The 21,751-nt window shown below is 41.6% G+C and overlaps 1 protein-coding gene across 1 annotated transcript in view; it reads right to left on the minus strand.

Annotated features, from left to right (window-relative positions):
* Kcnb2 (potassium voltage-gated channel subfamily B member 2) overlaps window positions 1-21,332 on the minus strand; it is a 418,799-nt gene extending 397,467 nt beyond the window's left edge. Inside the window, exon 1 of the mRNA XM_052714980.1 lies at window positions 20,552-21,332. The gene's annotated coding sequence lies outside the window, so the exon portion shown is untranslated. The remainder of the gene's footprint in view (window positions 1-20,551) is intronic.
* Window positions 21,333-21,751: the final 419 nt, after the last annotated feature.

Consider the following 21,751-nt stretch of genomic DNA (forward strand, 5'->3'; position numbering starts at 1 on the left):
TTATTTTAGAGGAAAACAAAAATATGTAAGCCAAGCTGTTATTAGTTTTCAGGTGTTTGAGGCTGAACCTAGTTCTTGGCACTTGTACTACTAAGGCACACACCTTACCGGTGAGGTAACCACAGCCCCTGACAGTATTTTCACTGCCTCTGACTAGGTGTCACTGTGTATCCCAGTCGAATCTCAGACTCCTTTACGCAATCTCAAGCAGCCTACCTGCATCAGCCTCCCAAGCAACCGGGACCGTAGACACCAGCTGCCATGCCTGCCCCAAGGTGCTTTCCAAGGACAGGTGTAGGAGGGCCATAGCATCTCTTCCCACTTGGGCTGACCTTTCTGGTTGGGGTTCGGTTTCCTTGTCCATAGAACAGTGGCATTTCCAAGTCTATGATTCTCTGACTTCCTGTGACACCCGGGTACTGTTTTCCTGTCACTGTGATTCTGTGGCCTTTCCCATCTTCCCTTCAATCTCTGTGTTTACTTTAAACAGGAATAAACACAGACTACCTCCAAATCAATGAAAACTTTTCATTTTCACTTCTAGCTTCCTAATAGAAGAAGGTGGTTCGCATATTTCACTTTAAGAGCCCTTTAATTTTTATCATGGCTTAGACAAGACTACATTCTGAATATCATAAAAGTTTCACTCATTTTATTTAGCATTTAGTTAATTTTCTATTCTGTAGCATTTCACTTTTAATCTATATTCTTTTCTTCCATATTAATTTTACTTCTAACAATGAATCTCTCAGTTTGCTCTGGGTTAGGTATTGTATCTTACCACTCCAGAGTACTGGCAAAATTTATGTTTTTAATTTTGGTAATGAAAAATGGATAAAGTACTGTGTTCTCTCACATATAATTTTATATGTGAAATTATGTCTACCATAATAATTTTACTCCATAAAAATTAATCACATAATTCAACTTGTATATATGTTGAGTATCAAATGATTCAATACCTAAACTATAGGTATTAAGTAACTACAGAATTTATATATATGTAAATTACCAGTTACAAACGAAGATATATACTTATGTCAGGGATGAAATCACAGTTGATATTTTGTCTTTGTTGCATCGACTAAACATAAAGCCTTGCAGCAGATCAATTGGCCAGTGCAAATGTACTCAACATCCCTCCATTAGTCTAAGAAGAAAGCGATTCTTTGCACAGTAAACAACCACAAATACTGGAGGTTAGCACAGCTGCATCCTTCTCCCAGCAGCAGCGTGGAATTATGCTGCCACCCATTCAGGGCCGAAGCTGACAAAACACAACTTTCTGATCATGGCATCATAATTACAGCTCCAGGCTCCAGGTTTGAAAAGGAGATTTTTTTTTTCTTTTTTTCCTTTCTGCAGTCTCAAAAATACTAGCATTATGTCATACGCTTGACACTTTCTTAGTGTAACCAAGCTGGGTCTGGGAACACAAAAAGCAAATGTTTCTAAAGGTCTTAGTGATGTCTCATTTCAGTGTTGTGTTGCTGGCCCATGCTGACCAGATATTTTCAAGCAAAGAGCTTTTAGACCTTTATGTCTCTAGGATCCATATCTAGCTATGCAGTTGCTTCTTAAAATTTCACGTATATCTCAAGGAGTAGATTTTTGGAATGCTGTTTCTATTTCAAAAAGCCACAAAGACTATCTGTGGTTAATATCTGGAGAGGTATCTGGAGAGAAAGACAAAATAACTGTTAGATGGTAATGAAATCAATTTTAAAAATACACTCCCTATTAAAATCCTTTAAAACACATTAATAAAAAGTGAAAAAAAAACTTTAAAATAATTAACAATTTAAAAATACATTGAACTTCTTATGTCCAGACAATATTCTAAACAGAGTTCCTGGAACCTCTCAAGAATTCTAAGAAAACTGAGCAAACCAGGATTATGTTGGAACTTAGAGATACTGTCTCATTTCAGACTGTGGCTTTTCAACAGGTCGGACTCCAGTAAGGGCTGAGGTGCTGCTGTGTCCTGAGTATAGAATGCAAATCTCTCTTTTGCAACCAAAGGCCACTCCTGTCTTTGTGACCCTCAGTTTTAGCACAACTATTTACTTTTTAGTTAAAAACAAAAAACAAATACCTAGAACTTTCCCCCTTGCTGTAAGTGATGTGATGCTTTTTTTAGATGTACTCAAATAGATGCCCAAAGCTTTGCTTGCCTTCTGTGGTCACAGGATGTGCTTTTCTGCAGTCAGAAGGGGCAAAGACAGGTATTAAAGAAGATGTAATATGAGCATTTTTCAATAACACAGACGTCCCCAAATTTATAAATAAACTATTTTATTTAGACACCATTTCTTCACTAGAATGCAGAATTATTTAAAGAATTAGTTAAACAATGTATGCGTGTATTTGCTATACTTAGAGCATGGAGGCTCTAGACTTATATTTAGAACAACGGTCTTTTTAATGTTTCTTTAAAAATATTCCTTTATTTTTTGAGATTATAGAATAATTACATCATTTTCCTTTCCTCCCTCCAAACCCTACCACATATACCGCCTTGCTCTCTTTCATATTCATGGCCCCTTTCCCCATTAATTGTTTATATGGCATAAAGCTCAACGTTCATAGGATCACTTGGGCATTCAAGTAGGGAGTTAATACTATGAGAGTGTGCCCTTATGTAGAGTTTGATCTTTTGATGGAGAGTGTGCCCTTATGTAGAGTTTGATCTTTTGATGGAGAGTGTGCCCTTATGTAGAGTTTGATTGGGGGGGGGTTGTTTGTTTGTTTGTTTTTCGAGACAGGGTTTCTCTGTGTAGCTTTGTGCCTTTCCTGGAACTCACTCTGTAGCCCAGGCTGGCCTTGAACTCACAGAGATTCACCTCCCTCTGCCTCCTGAGTGCTGGGATAAAAGGCGTGCGCCACCACAGCCCGGTTGGAGTTTGATATTATGATGGAGAGCATGGCCTTATGTTGGGACCTGAGACACGTTATTTCAGGTATCTCTTTTTACAAAAGTCTTCCCAGAATCACAATGGAGTAAGGGGGTGGGGAGCAAAGATGAAAGCTGGTCAGAAAAACACAGAAAGCAATCAACAGATAAGTTCTTAGCACTGAAGGAATAACAAGCAATGGGCAACACTAATCTCTTGAAGACTATAGTTGCTACCTGGGCTTCTGTCTGGATGGTGCAGTTAATTCCTTGGATGACTGGCTGACACTTCATGCTCCATTTGGATAGCTGGCATAAAGCCAAGTTAGGCTGTATGAAACCAAACTAAAACAGTTCATAAAATTTGGATAGAGTTTGAACATGTTGTTAGGCTCCCTCTAACACTAGTAGCTTTAATGCACATAATGATGAGTCTCGAACATTCAGGAATATGATTTTTGCACAGTGATATTTCTCATTTAGGATGTATTAATAGTAGACAAAAATTTTCCAATTAAGTTCCAGTCCCTGTTTCCTGGATTCCATCATGTGACAGGTAATATTGGGCCTCTTAAGGCCCAAATACTAAAGATTGGCTCTGCAGCATAATCTTTTTCAGATTTATTGTGTGCGTGCATGCGTGTGTGTGTGTGTGTGTGTGTGTGTGTGTGTGTGTGTGTGTGTGTGTACCCTTGGAGGCCACAGGATGCCAGATCTCCTGGGCTGGAATTACAGTGTGTTGTGAGTCATCCTACATGGGTGCTGGGAACTGAATTCAGGCCCTTAGAAGAACAGCAAGTGATCTTTATCCAGAAGCCTTCTCTCCATCCCGCTAAACATAAACGTTACAACAGGCTCTAATACATGTCTATGTTTGGGGACTAGAACAAAGCACATGGCAGAAGAGAGCTTAGATATGGCCCATTTTTCTTATTTTAACTTTGGGCTCCAATGAGGTCACATGAGTAAGCTGACATCACCTGGGTTCTGTTGAGCTCGAGCTAGAACCCAGATCTGTTGGCACTGAGACAAGTCTCTTTCCATCACATCCTGACAGATTACCCTTGGATTTTCTTCTATTAGTGAGAGTTTTGAAGAATAACTCTCATGTAAAGTACTGAGTCAAGCAACCCCAAGCTGCCTTTTCTGTGTTGTTCATTTAAAGGAAGGGCAATGGCTGAAGCGAATGGAGAGAGATGCGCCTCACAGAGTTTTTTATTTCCTCTGCTTCTCCAGTCTAGTCTCTATGGTGACCACCTTCTTCTGCTCCAGACCCCTCCAAGCGGTTCTGCTTACTTTAGACCTGGTTAACCGCAGCTCAGGGGCCTTTCTTGTCAAAGGTGCTTCTAAGGTTTCTAGGCTCTCAGAATAAAGATACTGGAATACAAAGTCCATGACAGCTGAACTCTGTCTCTGTGCTTCTCCCACATCATTTTCCCTGATAATCTCTCAAGTCCTAGACTCTTTTTCATTTATGTTTACATGTTATTCTCTCTGTGCCACACAAAAAAATTATACAGCTTTTTTCCTCATCTTTATCTCTAGACATCAACTCACAGCTGATACTTCTGGTCCCTCTGACCTCCTTAACCATACAATAATTCTTATATTTTAAGACTTCTTAGAGTCAGGTACCTGACTGTTGCCTGTAGCAACAGTGGTTACAATGTCAAACTTTGTATTTTATTTATTTAGAAATCATTTTCTTCCATTCCAGATACCTCACATTATCTGCCATTTCTCCAATCCAAGATGGCTTCCTGTATGAAATGCTCTTTTCTGCATTCTCTTTCTAATAAACCCTCACTTGTTATTCAAGATCAAAACAAGTATCTTTTCCAGAGAGGAGCAACAGCCCCTGCCTCATCGAGTCATCAGTCTGTTTTATCTATTATGATGCTTTTCTTGTATCACTCTGTAGATCATCCAGAGTTCCTTCTTCTTTTGTTCAGCAACTACGTATGAGGAACTACTCTGCTCAGGGCCATTGGGGATACCATGGAACTTATAATCTAGTGAAGGTACACAGGCATGATACAAAAATCCAAACGAAACAATAATGAAAGCAGGCAAAACATGAACTGTTATTGTCCCTCCACAGTCACTCAGGGGAACAGCAAAGTCAGAGTCAAAAGTCTTCCTTCCTTCCTCCCTCCTTCTCTTCCTCCTCCCTCCCTCCCTCCCTTCTCCCTCCCTCCTTTCTCCTTTGCTTTCTTTCTTCATTTCGTTCCTCCCCTTTCTCCTTCTCTGTCTCCCATTCTCTTCCCTTTCTCTCCTTGCTCTCTTCCCCTCCTCTTCTCTCCCCTTCATCTTACCACCCTCTGGTCTGCCTTTCAACCCTCCTTCCTTTCTGTCATTCTGATTGAAAGATGATGCGTTCTAGATTCTACTACAGAAAGAAAATCATATTAATGGACCATATTTAAACACCAGAACTCATCATAAGTACATGTCTGCTTGGTTTTATTTTTATTTATTTACTTTTTTACCATTACTAGGTAGTAAAGGAAACAGGGTCCCTAAGTGTAGACACTATTGTCTCTTCATCCACTCCATCTATTCTCATCATCAGGGCAGGTCATTAAGTGTCCTTTTCAAGCATCCATCCGTATATGACAGTGTTTAAATATTCCTTTCCTTGTCCCTGCCCCCTCTTTTAATCTTCCATGTGTGTCTGTTGTACAAAAGGCTGGGATTCTACAATAACGACAAATGGTCAATGGCAAGGGTAGAAGCAGATGGGCAAGATGGCCTTCTAGCATCAGTGAACCTCGGGGTTTTTAATTACTGCCAATAATAACATTTGGCACAATCTGATAAGAAAATACGAAAGCATTTGAGAATTGAAAATGAACTCATCAGTTCCCATCAACAGTTTCTAGAATAAAAATGTGAAAATTAGGGACCACAGATGGACTGACTGAAGCCATGAGTTCATGTGATTGGTACTAGATGATACAGTCTTGAAATACATAATTTCAAAAACAGTGTGGAAAAATTAAAAAAAAATATGGCAAGAACAGTAAAACAGGGAATTGTTGCTTTTCACGGAGGGAAAATATTCAGAAATAAATGAAAGGAGGGATGTGATTAGAGTGGTGGTGGGGTCAGGCGTGTGTTTCCTGATTGCAATTCTTATTTACTATGATGCTATTTTCCCACTATTTCCCCCTAAGGAAAGTCTGGTATTCTAGATTTGGTCATGGTAGAATCTTAAAGCATTTATCCCCTTGGTAAGCCTCATGCAGTGAGGCTCACCACGAGAGAGCATGTGAATGTAAAATAAATATGACAATGAGATTCAGAGTCTTAATTTGGATTTGATTTCAGCTTATGATCTCAATGTCCATAAGGAAGATTTACATTTCCTAGAAGGCGGGATATTCTTGGAGCTGTATCTGAAACTGAGCCCAAGTTATGATCTCATTTGAATTGTGAACTTTGTTAATAATTATCATTATCATCTATCAGATATTGAGTGATCATTCTGTGCAGCCACTGTGCTTAGCCATTTGATTCTGATATAGTGGGGTTTCGTTTTTATTTCTAACCCATGTTGGGATGAGTATCAGTATAGTTTACTAACACTTTAGAAAGGCAAACTTCTTATACAAAAATGACAAAAATAGTTAAGTGTTGGCTTCAGGATTCGCCTACTCACAGCATTATCTGAATCCATGCTCCTTCATGGGAACATCTATATTTGTGTTATATACATGTGAATATATTCCTCTGTGTATCTTTCTGTGTGTGTGTGTGTGTGTGTGTGTGTGTGTGTGTGTGTGTGTGTGCACATGCATGTGGATATATTTATGTGTGTCTGCTTATGTGTCTGTGTGTAGGCCAGAGGTAAACATCTGGTATCTTTTGTATTACTCTTTACCTTGTATTTTTTTAATTTTAATAAAATTATTCCAGTGTGCTGACGCAACTTAAAATATTTCTAGAACCCTCTTTGGAAACTTGTCAAGTCTCTAGCTTTCTCAGAGTAAGCATATCTTGGTTCTTTATGTGTAGGTTTATGTTTGAAGATAATTTTTTTAATATCCAAAGAGCATTATAAAATATATCTGATGAATGAAATGAGTGGTGGAACTTGGCACAGTGTTCACCTTATTTTTTGAGGCAAAGTCTCTCATTGATCCTGAGCTTGCTATTTCAGCTAGACTGACTGGCCACAGAGCCCCACACACTGCCTATTTCAACTCCATACCTCTTTGGTCGTTAATAAGGTGTTTACTCACTCTCCTAGCCTCAGTTTTAATATTCAATTCTTATGGTCAAGACGTAACTCAAAAAACTTTTTTCTTAATGTTAAAACTTTGAGAAAGTCAAAGACTTTAGAAGAGAAATAACATCAGTGGGCTGAAGACATCTTTCCAAGAGTGTTCAGAATGAAGGCTAGAACCTACTTCTTTCACTTAGACCTTACAATTTCTGAGTTCACAAACAAATATAAAATAAAAACAGAGAGGTAGAAAAAGTATAAAAAAAGTACATACACAGTTTAACCTACAAACACTGTTGAGCTGAACCTAATTATTGATGATTCTGGCTTCCACATTCTTCCCTAATTTCTACTGCTTCAGTAATAGTCAGACTGGAAAAAGAACATGAAATATAAATTAAAGATGCTGGTTTAGATCCATCACTCCCTTCTCATTTCCATTCTTTCCTCCAAAGCAATGTGCCACTCAGCTATTACTGTTCGTTATGGTCAAAGGAAACAAATTGGACAAAGTACCTCCTGGCTTTCAAGAAACCAACAGGACCACTGCACAGAGCACCGCGGTTCTAGGATTTGTGCTTCTAGCATGTGTTCTAAGGTGCAGATGATATTGTGGACTTGATTATTACACTGGAGTTGCCATGAAGCTTTCCTCTTGATTTAAGCATGCTGCTGCAAAGGAAGAAAAGTAATAAAACCCCAAGCACCCTCTAGGATAGTCTCTTTTTATGTCAGCTACAACTTTTGCTGCTGTTTGGTTTTTAAAATCTTTGGAGTTTTATTAATTTGTTAATTTGTTCAACAAATACTTATTGAGTATCTACTATCTACTAAGTATTACATTCCTAAGATTATAAAATTCTAGCAAGGAACTAGCTCCCTAGATAAACAAACAAACCAAAACTAACAAAAGCCGTCACTACAGTGCTGCACAGTGCTGCATGCACGTGATTGAAAACTTTATTATGCTGCAAGCCGAGTGTTTTGTTGGGTCTGACTCAGGCCAGAGGTGGTTTAAGAAGTAGGTTTTTACCAGCTTCTTAGCTTCCTCTGTGCACTCCCTCCATAAAGCCTAATGAAAATGCTCGCCTTAGACTTAGAGAAAGCCAGGATTCCAAATTTAAAGAGACATTTATCTCAAAAGTCAATTAATATTTAATGATGTTCTGATTAATAATCATGATTTTATGAACTGGAGACATTCAATATGAAAGCCCCTGGACCCACTTTTTTCCCCCTGAACCTTTCAGACCAAGGATAAAGGGATCAAGATAAACTATTCCTTCTTAAATGTTACTTTACTATCACACTTCATAATTTTCGCTTTTAGACACCACATTCTTCTTCCAGGATCATGTCACTAGAATGCTTTCTTACATGAAAAGAGTAGGACAAAGAATTCCAGAGCCTGACCCACTGGTGCTTCTAAAGGATCAAAGTGTGTGTGTGTGTGTGTGAGGGGGGCGGGAAGGAAGGGAGAGGAAGAGAAAGGGAGGGAGGGGGAGAAGGGATGGAGAGAGGGAGGGGGTAAAAGTCCAGGTCCATGTGATGCGATACCTTACATGCTTCATATACTTCACATTGAAACTATTAAATTTTTACAAACTCCAAACTGCATTAATTGGCAGCCAAAAGTTGTCATTGTTTTAGAGATGGTGTGTGTGTGTGTGTGTGTGTGTGTGTGTGTGTGTGTGTGTGTGTGTGTAAGCCAAATGGTTTTGCATTTGTTGTTGTTGCTCTGCTCCTTGCTTCTGAACTAAATTGACAAACATGTTTTATAAATAAGCACAGGAGAAAAGTAATCAATACAAAAAAAGAAAGGGAACCTACTAAAGGACACAGTGATGCATTTGTGTAACTTTAGAGCTTAGGAAGTGTGAAGAGATGAGAGGAAGAGAGGGTACCTGCCTCCCCCCGACACACACACACAGTCCTGGTCAGGATAGCTGGGTGTGAGAAAACATTTAGATTCACATGAATCAGATACTTACAAGGATAACACTCTGCATTTGTATCTACATTTTGTACAGATCACAGAAAGCAGGAAATGCCACCCAAACAGGGATTCTTATGATTAGAAACAAGGATCATTACACTGAGATCCCTTTCTCAGCAAGTACCTGGGAGATCATCTGAGCCAAAGTAGGCACTGGGTACCAGAAATGGCCTACATGTTTCCTTACATACAGTAAAAGATGGTCAATATTGTTAGTAAATAACACTGCTTTTGAAACTTAGGTTTCCTAAATTAATTCATGCTAACAGACCTGCACTTTCTAGCATGGCCACTAGCCACTATTGCTACTTAACTTAGGTAAGCTTTAAGTTCCATTTCTTTTTCAGTGTCAGAAGTCACATTTCTTGTATTCCATAGCCCACGTGGCTTGTGGTCAGAAAGCACGGACACAGACCATTCCCATCCTCAAATGGAGTTCTGCAAACCCTCCTCTGCAGCTTTGACGACGAGTTCTGTTCTTAATGCAGAAATAAGTTCTCTCCTTTAAAAGGTGAGAGAAAGTTGTCTTGGAAGCACTAAACTTGGCCTCCTCTGTATTTGTATTCCTGTTTACTGCCCATCTCCATTCTCAAGAGTGATCGGTTCTGGGCTTCCAGTCACCCTCTTGTCCCTCCCAGACTCTGGGAATACCCTAGTCCTCAGCAGGAAGGGCTTAAGGAATATGCGAGTGTAAACAGCGCAGAGTTGTGGCGTGGTAGTTTATCATTAGGAAAAGGAAGAAAAGGCGAGAAAGAATCTAAAAATGAAATGATCATATGTGATATTTATAAAATATGCAAAGCACCAAATTAATTAAATGGTAAGAGAAGCAAGAGTCCCTGTAAGTAAGTTGTACAGGAAGTCCAAGAAAGACAGGTTAGTCACATGTAAATGGAACTGTCTACTGAATCCCTTCATCAGTACAAGACCACTGACTGGTGGAGCCCTGACAGCCACTAAAGAGAGAGGTTTCTCCCAAACCTCATGTTCCTCCAAAGCACAGCACTCTGAGTTCATGGGACTTGGCCATTTTATCCCACCTGTCCAAAACTCCAAGCACTGGCTGCTCTGACACCCAGGACAGCCTGCCATATTCTGAAAGCTCTGACTCTGTCGATTGCCATTTGTCCTCTGCCCCACTTTCTCTAGATGTCATGTTATCCCTGTCTGTCTTAGCTCCTTGTAAGACAGGTTCATCTTGACTGTGAAAATAGGAGGAGATGGTGTACCAAGACACAAACAGCTAAGTCCTGGTCTCCACAGAGGACAAAAATCACCTCTGGAAATTAATGGTGGCAGGGTATCTTAACTCTCCCAGTTTAGCACACTACAGCCCATGTGCAGCTTCTCACCTCTCCTTCCAAAACAGTTCATAACCGAAGAACTATCATTGGTCCTGACCTAGAGTAGAGTCACTGCAGTCATCATGAACAGAGGACTTGGGGGTCCATACTTACTTTCAGATGGACTCGAGCCCCATGAAGGTTAAGACTCCACGTGTTTAACCCTGGGACTTAGCAGAGTGCTTCCTATCCAAAAAGTGCCTAGTAAATGTTTGCTGAGCTCAAGTCTCTTAAAAGCTGCCTATAATTTCAAACTACAGGCTCTGAGAAATAGTAAGAACTGCTTCTTTGTGAAAGAAAGGAAGAAAGAAAGAAAGAAAGAAAGAAAGAAAGAAAGAAGGGAGGGAGGGAGGGAGGGAGGGAGGGAGGGAGGGAGGGAGGGAGGGAGGGAGGAAGGAAGGAAGGAAGAAAGAAAGAAAGAAAGAAAGAAAGAAAGAAAGAAAGAAAGAAAGAAAGAAAGAAGAAAAGAAAGGAAGAAAGAAAACGAACCAACCAACTCACTGTGGATTGTTATGCTATTAGAACCAAGTGTCCTTGTCAAAGCGAGAGAAACGAGTTAAACTGCTTCACATAATAAGCTACCTGTGACTTCTGAAGTCATCCACTGGCTCTTTGACAAAGGACAGTGGTACAGTTCTGGATGGAGAATAAGAAGAATCTGGAGGAAGGAAGAGATAGCAAATGGCTGGTGCCTAGACTTCAGGGAGATATGAGCCAGTAGGAAAGCTCTTGTGCTAAGAAATGCTACATACATTCCAGGAGCAATGACACCCAATATTTAATTAGAATTAGTTTCTTGTCTATGCTATAATTACCATCCTTTATCCCAAAGCACCCAGCCAGAGTCTGTTACATATTGGAGTCTTATAATAGTGAGGCTTCAAAGAATAAAGGAAGATGTGTCTCACAGGATCATGTCCCAGAGGTCTGGGAAGAGAGCCAAAGGGAAGATAGGAGTATGTGGTGTGCCACCCAAAGTGCGGGTTGACTGGTGACTGAGCTGAGTTCACACCAATTTCCCCCCTAATTTATTTTGAAGGAAGATGACTACAATCAGAATGGCTAAATGTCTATCTAAATTTATGCTTCACCTTTATTTGAGAGACTTGTCACTGAGAAGCTCCCATCAAGCCAAGGATTTAATTTCCAGCCCCTATCCATCTAGGTTGAGGTTGTTTGAAAAATATTCATCAATGGAATAGCCCCCAAAATGTCTCATATCAGAGTTAAGGTATTAAAGAAGTAGTCAAGACTGACTGACTATCTATCTATCTATCTATCTATCTATCTATCTATCTATCTATCTATCTATCAATCCATCTATCTACTTATTGCTACCCCCTTCTGCCATCTCTGATGACACTCTCATTCTTTACCTTCCCTCCTTCCCTTTTCTCTTTATGTAACTGTTAGAGAAATGTACAGCATGTTAAACAGCTGCATTCAGTGTTCTGTGCAGCCATTACCACTATTCTATCTTACTCTGAAACTGAAATTGGTACCCTGAAAGGAGGTCCTGCCTTTACAAAAAAATCTAAATATTGTGACACTGGCCATCAGCAAGGAAACTGATACAGAACTTGGTAGCTGGAGGCTGTGCTATGTTTTTAGCAAAACTGAAGAAACTCAGGGCCTGCCTGAGGAATGCCAAAGGAAATTATTAGAATGTTAGCATGAGATGCTTGCTCTTTACTACTTGTAATGAGGTATTAACAAATAACTGCTGGCCTTGGGAAGGAATTGCTAGTTTTATAACAGAGACAAAGGGAAGTAGCCAAAGCCTAGGATGTAAGACCTTAAAATCTGGAATAGCTCACTATTGATGGGATTCCTAAGAAGAGGGACAGCCTTGGGTGACAGAAACTCACCAGCTCTTCCCTGGTGGAATGGACAAATGGACAAAGTAACAGCCTGTCAGCAAACATGATTAATGAATTTCCCTAACCATCCAAGCCTATTTTGCTGATGATTCCAAAGGTAACTTTGGTGTCTAGTTTTATGTCAACTTGACACAAGCTAGGGTCAAAGGAGAGGTGGGAGACTCAACTGAGAAAATGCCTCCCTAAGACTGGAAACAAGTCTGCAGGACAATTTCTTCATCAGTGATTGATGGGGAGGCACCAGCTGTAGGGTCATCCCTGGGCTGCTGGTCCTGGGTTTTAACAGAAAGCAGGCTGAGCAAGCCATGATAAGTAGGCCAGTAAGCAGCACCCCTCCATGGTCTCTACATCAGCTCCTGCTTCCAGGTTCCTGTCCTGACTTCCTGTGGCAATGAACAGTGATGTGGAAGTGTAAGCCAAATAAGCAAAACCCTTTCCTCCCAAGTTGCTTTTAGCCATGGTGTTTCATCACATCAAGAGTAACCTTAACTAGGACAGTAATCATTTGAGATTTGTGTATTTGAGTCATGAGAAAAGAAATAAATTGAGTTCAAGAAATATACAAAGGAAAAGGTTCTCCTTGTGGTCACTGGGAAAACGGAAAGCAAATACATGCATGACCTAGGAAGGGTTTGAGGGAATTGCACAGTCAAAGAAATTCAAAGCTGGCCCTAAAGAAAAAAGAAATCCACATCTTCCTCTCCTCTTGCCATACTTGTTTAAGGGAAGTTCTTGATATTATCTTGCCTATTTATCTCCCAGGTGTCAATCTTACTTCTCATAATTCAACCATCTCAAAATTCCAGTGTAGAGATTGTCTCTAAAACATGAAAGGAATCATGTCACTTTTGTTTTTAAATTTCACATGATCCCAACAGCCTGTCCTATGGGACAACATTCAAACATTTCAGGATGGCATATAACATTCTGATGTCTAATCCTGTCTTCATTTTCTTCATCTTCCTCTGACATCAACTTCCTACAATCATCAACACCAAGCCAATCACTAGCCTAGCTCTTTTCCTGACAATGCTTTGCAAATGCTGTTCCCTCTGCCCAGCCCATGCTCCATCTGCCTCCTTCTCCACCTGGAGAATGCTTACTCATCTTTTAAAAATGAGCTTAGATGTCACTTCATCTGTGAAGGCATGTCTGACACTCCCACGTAGGAAATGAAGCTCTGACAGCCCTCATCAGAACATCCCCACCAGCCACCCTTACACACTGTATCTACTGGGGGGATGTCTCGAGTGCTTAGCCAGCTACATGTTTTGATCTTTTAGTTGTCACTGTTGCGTATTATTCAGCCAGTCACCAAACTCACCTTCTTACCAAAAAGCTTGAAAGCTCTGATGACTTGTCACTCACAGATCAGGGCATCCCTCAACTCACATCAGAGAAGCTTCTGTTTCAGTAGACAAAAATTAACCCAGAGACCTACAACTGGTTGAGGAGCAGAAAGCCACAACTGAGAGACTGTGGGATGTTCAGCTGTAAGTGGCACGTTTGCCTCACCTCCCCACCCTCCCAAGGCTCAGGATGCACTTCAGAAGAGGCAGAAGAAAGATTGTAAGAACCAGAGGCAGTGGATGAGTACAGAAACAGTATCTTCCCTACACAACAGGGCAGTTGCAAATACAAACTGAGAGGGTGTCAAAGCCTGTAAATACCCTGTACAAACTCAAGTCAGAGAAAAATCCCAGCATGGAGAGGAGAGGTAGGCATGAATTCCCACTCCACTGAAGAGTTGATAGATGCTAGGAAAGGGATAATTAGTCTTCTTTGAGGTATGTCAGTCAGGTGGGTCAAATCACACTCGAGTTGATGGCTATACACCCAAGAGTACATCAACAGCACAATTGCACTTCATGGGTTGAAAAGGAAGACAGAAGACTGAGTTCTATGGGTGAGGAAAGGGGGTGGATCTGGGAGGAACTGGGGGAGGAGGTGAATATGACCAAGATATATTGAATGAAATTCTAAAACTAATGAAAAGGCTTTTAAAAATAAAACAAAAAGCTTAAGAGTTCCACTTTTTCAAATCAGCTAGCCATGCATTAGAACCTCAGTAGCTTCCTCTAATTGGAAAATATAGGCACAACTAGTGCTTCTGAAAAGCTGGTACAGTCCCTTTGCAGGGAGTTTGGTAAAGTTGGCCAGGCCCAGGGATGTGAGAACCCTGGGCATGTGTGCAGAAACCCTGTGTCCTACCCTGCAAATGGTCATATACCTCCCTGGACAGCTACATAAGCAAAGCCCTGTTCATTATGTCACTGGTTACCAACCCGATAGCACACACTACATTTTTACAGAGTAATTTTCTAGGAACGTAACCACCACATTTGGAACATCACCAAGATGTGTTCACCACTTTGGAGAACTGTGTCACCCTGTGTAACACTGTTCATGCTAACTAGTTCACTACTCCAGTACACCCACATCTGTTTACAGTGTACATTTGTCACAGTTAGTGAGTGTTTATCTCACTCTGTTCTAAAATGGCAAATATACAAGTGTCATCACTATCCAAGAGAATATTACTTTCTTACTCAAAGTTATTTTGTTTCAACCTGTCTTTTTCTTCCAATCATCTGCATTTTCAGTAGCTCTACTCCATTCTATCTTCTGTCCATCTGGATCTGAGCACATACATATTGTCATACCTGCTATTTTTCCCTGGAGGTATTTTCCTTTTATTTGTATTTTCTTTGACAAATTTATTTTAACTAGTTTAAAATATATGTGCAGACAAGTTGTATTATGTATAAATATCATTTCAAGATAGCAAAGGGGAAATTGCAAAATACTGCCTATGAAAAAGGAGGAGCTTGGTCTATCTGGGGTCAGAATCATGGCTCTAAATATAAATATATGGAGGAATTAAACTAAACTCTGTTTCCTTACTCTAGGATCCTTCTGTGATGCAGCTACTCAGCTGAATTGCCATGCCACCCACCAAGATCATTTATGGTATGTTGTGGGGATTTATGTCTCTGCCTCTGGACTGAGAATGCATGATGTCTTACACTCATTCACACAGGACTCAGAGCAGAGGAGAAACCCAGGAGATCTTTCAGGATGAAATATCAGATGTGAATCCTAAAGGCATTGTTCTCAGGATGGGCTTGTGAGTCACTTAGTCAATGCTTTGCCTAAACTAATCTAAGAAAGCATTCTTTCTGCTCAGAGCTCCTCATGCATAACTCTCTCCAGCCTCCCTCCTCCTTGTGGACCTGGACAGTACTGCATCCACCTCTGCATGCCCCCAAGGAGTCTCATACAGAGAGGTCAATACACATTATTTAAAACAACCATTCCCTGGGAACACTACTAGAGATAATGGTCATGGATTTTACTGTTAATGGCAGTGTACTTCAAGTATTTTACTGATTTAAAAGACTGTTAATTTTGTCTGAGGACCTGAACATCACTTAAGACTGTTTATTTTTAATGGGGAAATGTAAGTTTTTAAGTGAACTTTTATACTACAAGCCAATTGTAGTCTGAGAGACAACTGTATGTACTATGTCACCCAGTCTATGAGACACATCTGCGTGAAAAATAAAAGTGTCAATCAATCATGAAGATGAATCCAAATATTTGATTCAATGGCATCTTGCAAAAATATTTAATCATTTTATCTTTCAAATTTAAGCCAGATGGTATTTTCTACATAAACAGAAGCAGTGGCTACTTAGAAAGAACTTTGCTTCAAATATTATTTAAGTTCTCTTGACAAATATTTCAAAGGAGGATTTTTTTTTTGCTTTGTTTCCACAATTATAGTTATTAGCTGTGTAATAAAACAGAAGCATTCTAGGAATATACTAGAAAGAATCTGCTAGGAGACTACGCTTCAATTCCCATTAAATATTGGGTTTATATTTTGCACAGTAGAGGATGAGGGCACTGATAAATGGCTATTATATCTCTGAATACAATAATTTTCCTTTAAGGCATAAATATGTCATTTTAAAAATGCCTGTAATGCTATGTTTTATTGAAAATAATTCACAAAACTTAGACATAAAATTGGACTCCTATGAGCAGTCCACCGGTCAGGACACCTGTGTTAGACATCTTTTTTTTTTTTTTTTTTTTTTTTAACTGTATGTGTATCACGTGAGTGCGAGTACACATGCAGAGGCCAGAGGTCAGCTTTGGTGCTGTTCCCTGGGAAGGCTGCTCTCTTCCTTTGAGACAGGCTAAGTAAGTTAGGCTGTGTGCTCAGAAACCCTCCAGCCTGGCCTCCCCAGCATTATGATTGCAGGTCTGAGCCACCACGCTGTATCTTATGTTCATGCTGGGATAGAGCTTCATGCATAGGACCACTCCCCTAGCCCCACATTTTCAAAGGTCACACAAGCATGGTGCTGTCTAATATGCTAGCTTTCTTAGGAGCCCTCAACCCCTTGCCGCCACAATTTGAAGGTCGGCCTACAATTGGACTTTCTTCCTTCAGATTCCCAGTAAACATTTACGGGGGAGAGCAGGTCAGGGCAACAACAACAACAAAAAGTGCCCCTCCATTTGGTTTTTCCCAAGCCTCCCTTTATCTGTAAGAACTATGCCCTCTGTAGAGAGAGGACACAGCTCCCAAAGAATCTAGAAGTGAAAGCATACTTCCTAATCCTGTCTAGGGTCATCTTTCCCAACATGCCCTAATATCAAAGTGGGTCACAGTGTTCCTGAACCCAAAATACTGACTTTAAAGTGACTTCTCCATTTCCTTCCTGTGTTACTCTGGGTAAGGAATGACTGTGAATATTAGCTTTCATGTCCCTGTATGAAGGGCATTAGTTTTAGCTTCCTCATAAGGTGAGGGTACGAATGGAGAAATTTTTGCAATATACTTAAGTCAGCATCTGGCTCAACTAAGTGTGGGCTATTACAATTATTTTGTTTAAAGAAAACAAAATAAATATTCCGATTTATAATGAAAATATTCTCATGCACTCTGTAAGTCTAAAATGAAACATTTAGTAAACTTTCAGTGTTGTTGATGATAGGCTTTTCTGAGAAGTCCTAAATTCACAGCCTTGACAAATTTTAATGATCTTGTTCATGAATTTGCTTTGATTAAGCATGAAATTGTGAAATGTGTTTCCACATGCAAGAAATCTGTCATTTTGAACTGAAACTGAGATTCCTCATCCAAGAATGCAAGAGTTTTGTTTTTGTTTTTTCTCACTTATACTTTAAAAACTGGGGGCAGGGACTGTCTTCCATATATTTGGCATGTGTTACGTTCTTATCCAGCATTCTTCTGATACATACTCAGTAAGTATTATACCAATTAGTGAACGAATTAGTTAACCTCTTTATGATATTAAACTGCAGAGTAAAAACAGGTAGAATTCAGCCTATGGGAAAGGCATTTGAAAGAGGCTAATGTAGGACTTGGCTCACATGGATTAAGGGACCATTTTCTGACAACATTTGACTTTCTTCCTTAGAAACTACACTTTAATACAGAGCTGGGGAGACTATCTATGAAGGGAGGGGGGAAACAAGCAATAAGAATCGACTACAGATCTTTGGAGACACTTGCGGTACATAACTAAGAAATCCAGAAATTGCTCTGCTCTATAAAGTTTATTTTATGACCCTGGGAGATATTCTTACCTTAAAAATACTCTTGAACTTCAAAGATTTCACATATAACCCACCTGTGCTTTGCACGCCTCGGGAGACCTTGTGAAATTAGCAGGCAGCGTGCTTTTATGCAAATCCCACTTGATGACTATGCGAATGTAAGAACACCCTAAAGAATATTTGGAAATAAACAGAATATCTTAACCATATCCGTCGACCTTAGAATACATATGGGAAAATTACCTATCAATTTAAGTGTTTCCCTTAGAAATTAGTCTATAAGAGATAGTAAATTTCAAGGAATTAATCAAAGAAAAATCATGCCTTGGAATAAAATGAAATATAGTCTGTGGCTTTCCTAGATTGCCAGTAACATGATCTACTTTCATAAGATGTAGACATGTGCAGTGATCTCGGTACAACAGCAGTTCAAAAAGCCACTCATTGTCCCCCTCAAGAAACAAACTACTTCTCAGTGCTCCACAGACTTAGACACTTTTAAGCATTCAGACAAGTCTAACAAAAATCTGATCAGATATGCCTTTAAGTTGCCAAGAAATGTGATTGAACCCACATCCTGCAATTTCTTTTTGTTGAGCAATCTCATTCTTGAACATCTTAGAAGGGCAGGCTAAACTCTCATGCCCCCATGACATCAACAAGGACGCTTTAAAAGCCAAATCAAAAGCATTGATATGGTGATATTTCTACCAGTTGATCTGAATCATCAGTAAACAAACAAGCTTGGAGAATTTAACTGTGGGATAAGATGAATTGGGAAACAGTTTCAAGTGATGCTCAGACTGATTCTCTTCAGGAAAGGGTTGCACAAGAGGATGGAAACCCAGAATGAGCATGAAAACGTCAAGTGGCAGGCAGAGTTTGTCTCTAGAATCTGTGTGTAGGGGTTGGTGCAAGAGGGAGACGTGGGGACACTAAGCTTTGAAGGGAAAGGTGAAGGCCGAAGGAGAGAGAAAGCCAAGTGCTTCTTCATTCCTCTCTCCAAAAGTCTGAGTAGTGCGAGAGAAAGAAGAGCATGTTAGGCAGATTCCTGTTTGTGACAAACAGCTGCTCTGACCAGCGGCACTCCATGAAGGAGCAGACCACAGGCTTGACTTTGTGGCTGCATAGAAGAAACACTGTGAGGTGACCTGGTCCCTTTGCACTTAGTGGAGAAATGACTGGGTTATTTCCATACTGGACCTTCAGTATTTTCAGAGTCTTTGCAGCTACACAAATAAGCCCTACACTAAAAACAACACCCGAAGCAGCAGGAAAACTAAAAAAATGCACATTTACACGCATAACTACTGAACTGTTTAAGTTCTGGTTAATTTAAGAACAAAGAACTCTCTAGTCTAGATATCTATATGTTTTATCCACATACTAAAAGATAGGTGTGGGACATTCTTGTGTTTATTGATGCACCCTGCTCATGCATCTGGAGTGAAATAGACAAAACTTTACAAATGAACAATTTTAACATATTACTCTCTTTGCAGATTCTTTCCTATGACTCATTCAGTACTGGCAGATAAGACTTCAGACATTTGACCAAAATCTGTTATTTGCTAATTCTATGTAATGTGCTATCAGTGATAAATAACCAAGAGGTGTCTGTCCCACACAATGCTAGACATTAAAAACATTAACAGTGAAATATTTACTTTTCTTTTGGACTGGGCTTGAAAAAAATCAGATTGTAAACAAACCCCAAAACCAATCAATACGGAAAAAAAAAAAGAAATGTGAACTGCTATTTAAAATATTGACATTATTGCATGATTTGATTAGATGGAGTGTTGAACCTGCATGCAATTACCTCAATGCCTGCTCTTGCATATTAAAATTTCCCAGTATTTGATCTTACCTGTGTTATTCTTGACTGTTAAAACACTTGTGCAGTCATAAATGTATAAATGGCATGTTTATGCACATTGCACATTGACACTTTTTATGAATGAATACAAATAAATGCTCCTAATCTGAGAAAATGGATGGTAGGATATTATCTTGAAAAGGGTCGTTAAGTCTTTAGAACAGATGATGAGGCAAATGGTGGGTGTCTTTTGATGCCACTCAGGACAACTGTATTCCCAAGTCTCCTAGGCAGAGCGTGTTGGAAACAGCCTTGGAGTGCTTTCCTTAGAGACCTGTTCTAGCTCGCTCCTGGAAACCAAGACCACTCACCATTGAGGAATAAAACGCATGCATGCCTCAGTGTTCTGAGGACTGTACATGCAACGAGAAATCACACTCCCTAACTCTAGTCCGACAAGTGTGTGCGTGCGAGTGTGGCATTTACTAACAAACGAACAGGAGCAGAAGGCAACAGGGACTCCTTTCCTACATAAAACAGTTCTCATCCCTTTGGTCAAGGCAGGCTTGTCAGGGGCTCACACTTGCATGTCTTCCTTACCAAGAAGAAGCCTTGCGTTAATAATCGGTCAGTAATAATCATCAGTCAGGGCTAACAACCCGGTCAGCTTTGTATGTAAGTCCATTGGGCGCCATATGGCAGTTTCCAGTTCCTTTAGCAACTCAAGTCTTGGCAGGCTGTCAAGGCGAAGCATCTCTAAAGAGCTCTTGGGGAGCAGCAATGCCCGGGCCACTTACCTAGCTCCCACAGACCCCGCTCCACGCAGCCAGCAGCCCTGGCTCCTGTGCCACAAAGGGCGGTGGGATTCCCCGCTCCCTCGGAGGGCTCCTCTCCTACGAAGGTCCCTTTCGTCAATGCTGTGTCGTTGGAAATCCCCCTCCCCTCTGCAGAGAGGAGGGTCTCCCCTGCTGGCTGGAGCTCCGGGCGGTTTTCCTTCTCTCTTTACATCCCTCACTCCGGTTGGCAGCCTCTAGTAGGAAGGCTCACAGAAGACTCATTGGGAGGAAGCGAAGACATCCTTTAAAAAGAACAATAATCTTCCTCGATCGTCACCCCCTTTCCCCGCCTAGAGCCCCCATCCCCCTGCCCGCCGCCGCCCAGATCAGAGAGGGCTGGAGTGAAGGGGGAAAAAAAAAATCAAGTGGTGCTCTGCGCGCCGCGCCAGCCCCGGACTTGGCTCTGGATCCCGCTGCCCGAGGCGCGGCGGCGGTGGCGGCGGCGGCGGGGGCGGCGGGTGCTCGGTGGCGTTCGGTGGGTGTGTGTCTGTGCAGCAGCGGTGCTAGGTGCACGCGAGAAGAGGCCAGGCGGGGCGCTCGGGGTGCGGGTCCTCCTTCCCGCAGCTCTCCGGCCGGGCGCGCACACTCGCCCGCGGCCACCCAGACTAGCGCTCCGCCTCCCGCGCTCCGCGCACCCGCGGGCTGAGCGGCCGCCGCCGCCTCTCTCTCTTTCTCTCCTTCTCTGTGTCTCCTCCTCCCGCAGCTCCCAGGCAATCGTGGCTCCCGGGGTGGGCGGCCCTGCTGCGCTGCTGGCCGGGCACCTCGGGTGGGAACGCCAGGCTCGGCCTCCCGGCACCAGAGCTGTGCGCTCGGCAGGCGACAGCGCCCCCGGTGCCCAGGGCGCGGCCGGGGCGCTGGCGATCGGGCGCCGCCCACACCTCGCTGGGATCCTCCCTCGGCTCCCGCCGCTGCCTAGGTCCAGGCTCCACACCCACCTGCCTCTCCGCAGGGCTACCACAGAGCTGCACCCGGCAAGGGGCCCACAGCCCCGCGGTCGGTCACCGCAAGCACGCTGTTGGGGAAGCCCTGGGACGCCCCGCCGGGACGCTCCCGCGGCTTCACGGATTTCCCGGCCCTTGTCTTCCAGCTGTTGTGCTCTCCCGCCTCCCGACCCCTAAGCGACCAGAACCCGGGCTGTCTGTTCCACCATGGGGAAGTGGG

Source organism: Peromyscus californicus, unplaced genomic scaffold (genome assembly GCF_007827085.1).
Source record: "Peromyscus californicus insignis strain IS unplaced genomic scaffold, ASM782708v3 Scaffold_5__1_contigs__length_169319896, whole genome shotgun sequence".
NCBI lineage: Eukaryota > Metazoa > Chordata > Mammalia > Rodentia > Cricetidae > Peromyscus > Peromyscus californicus.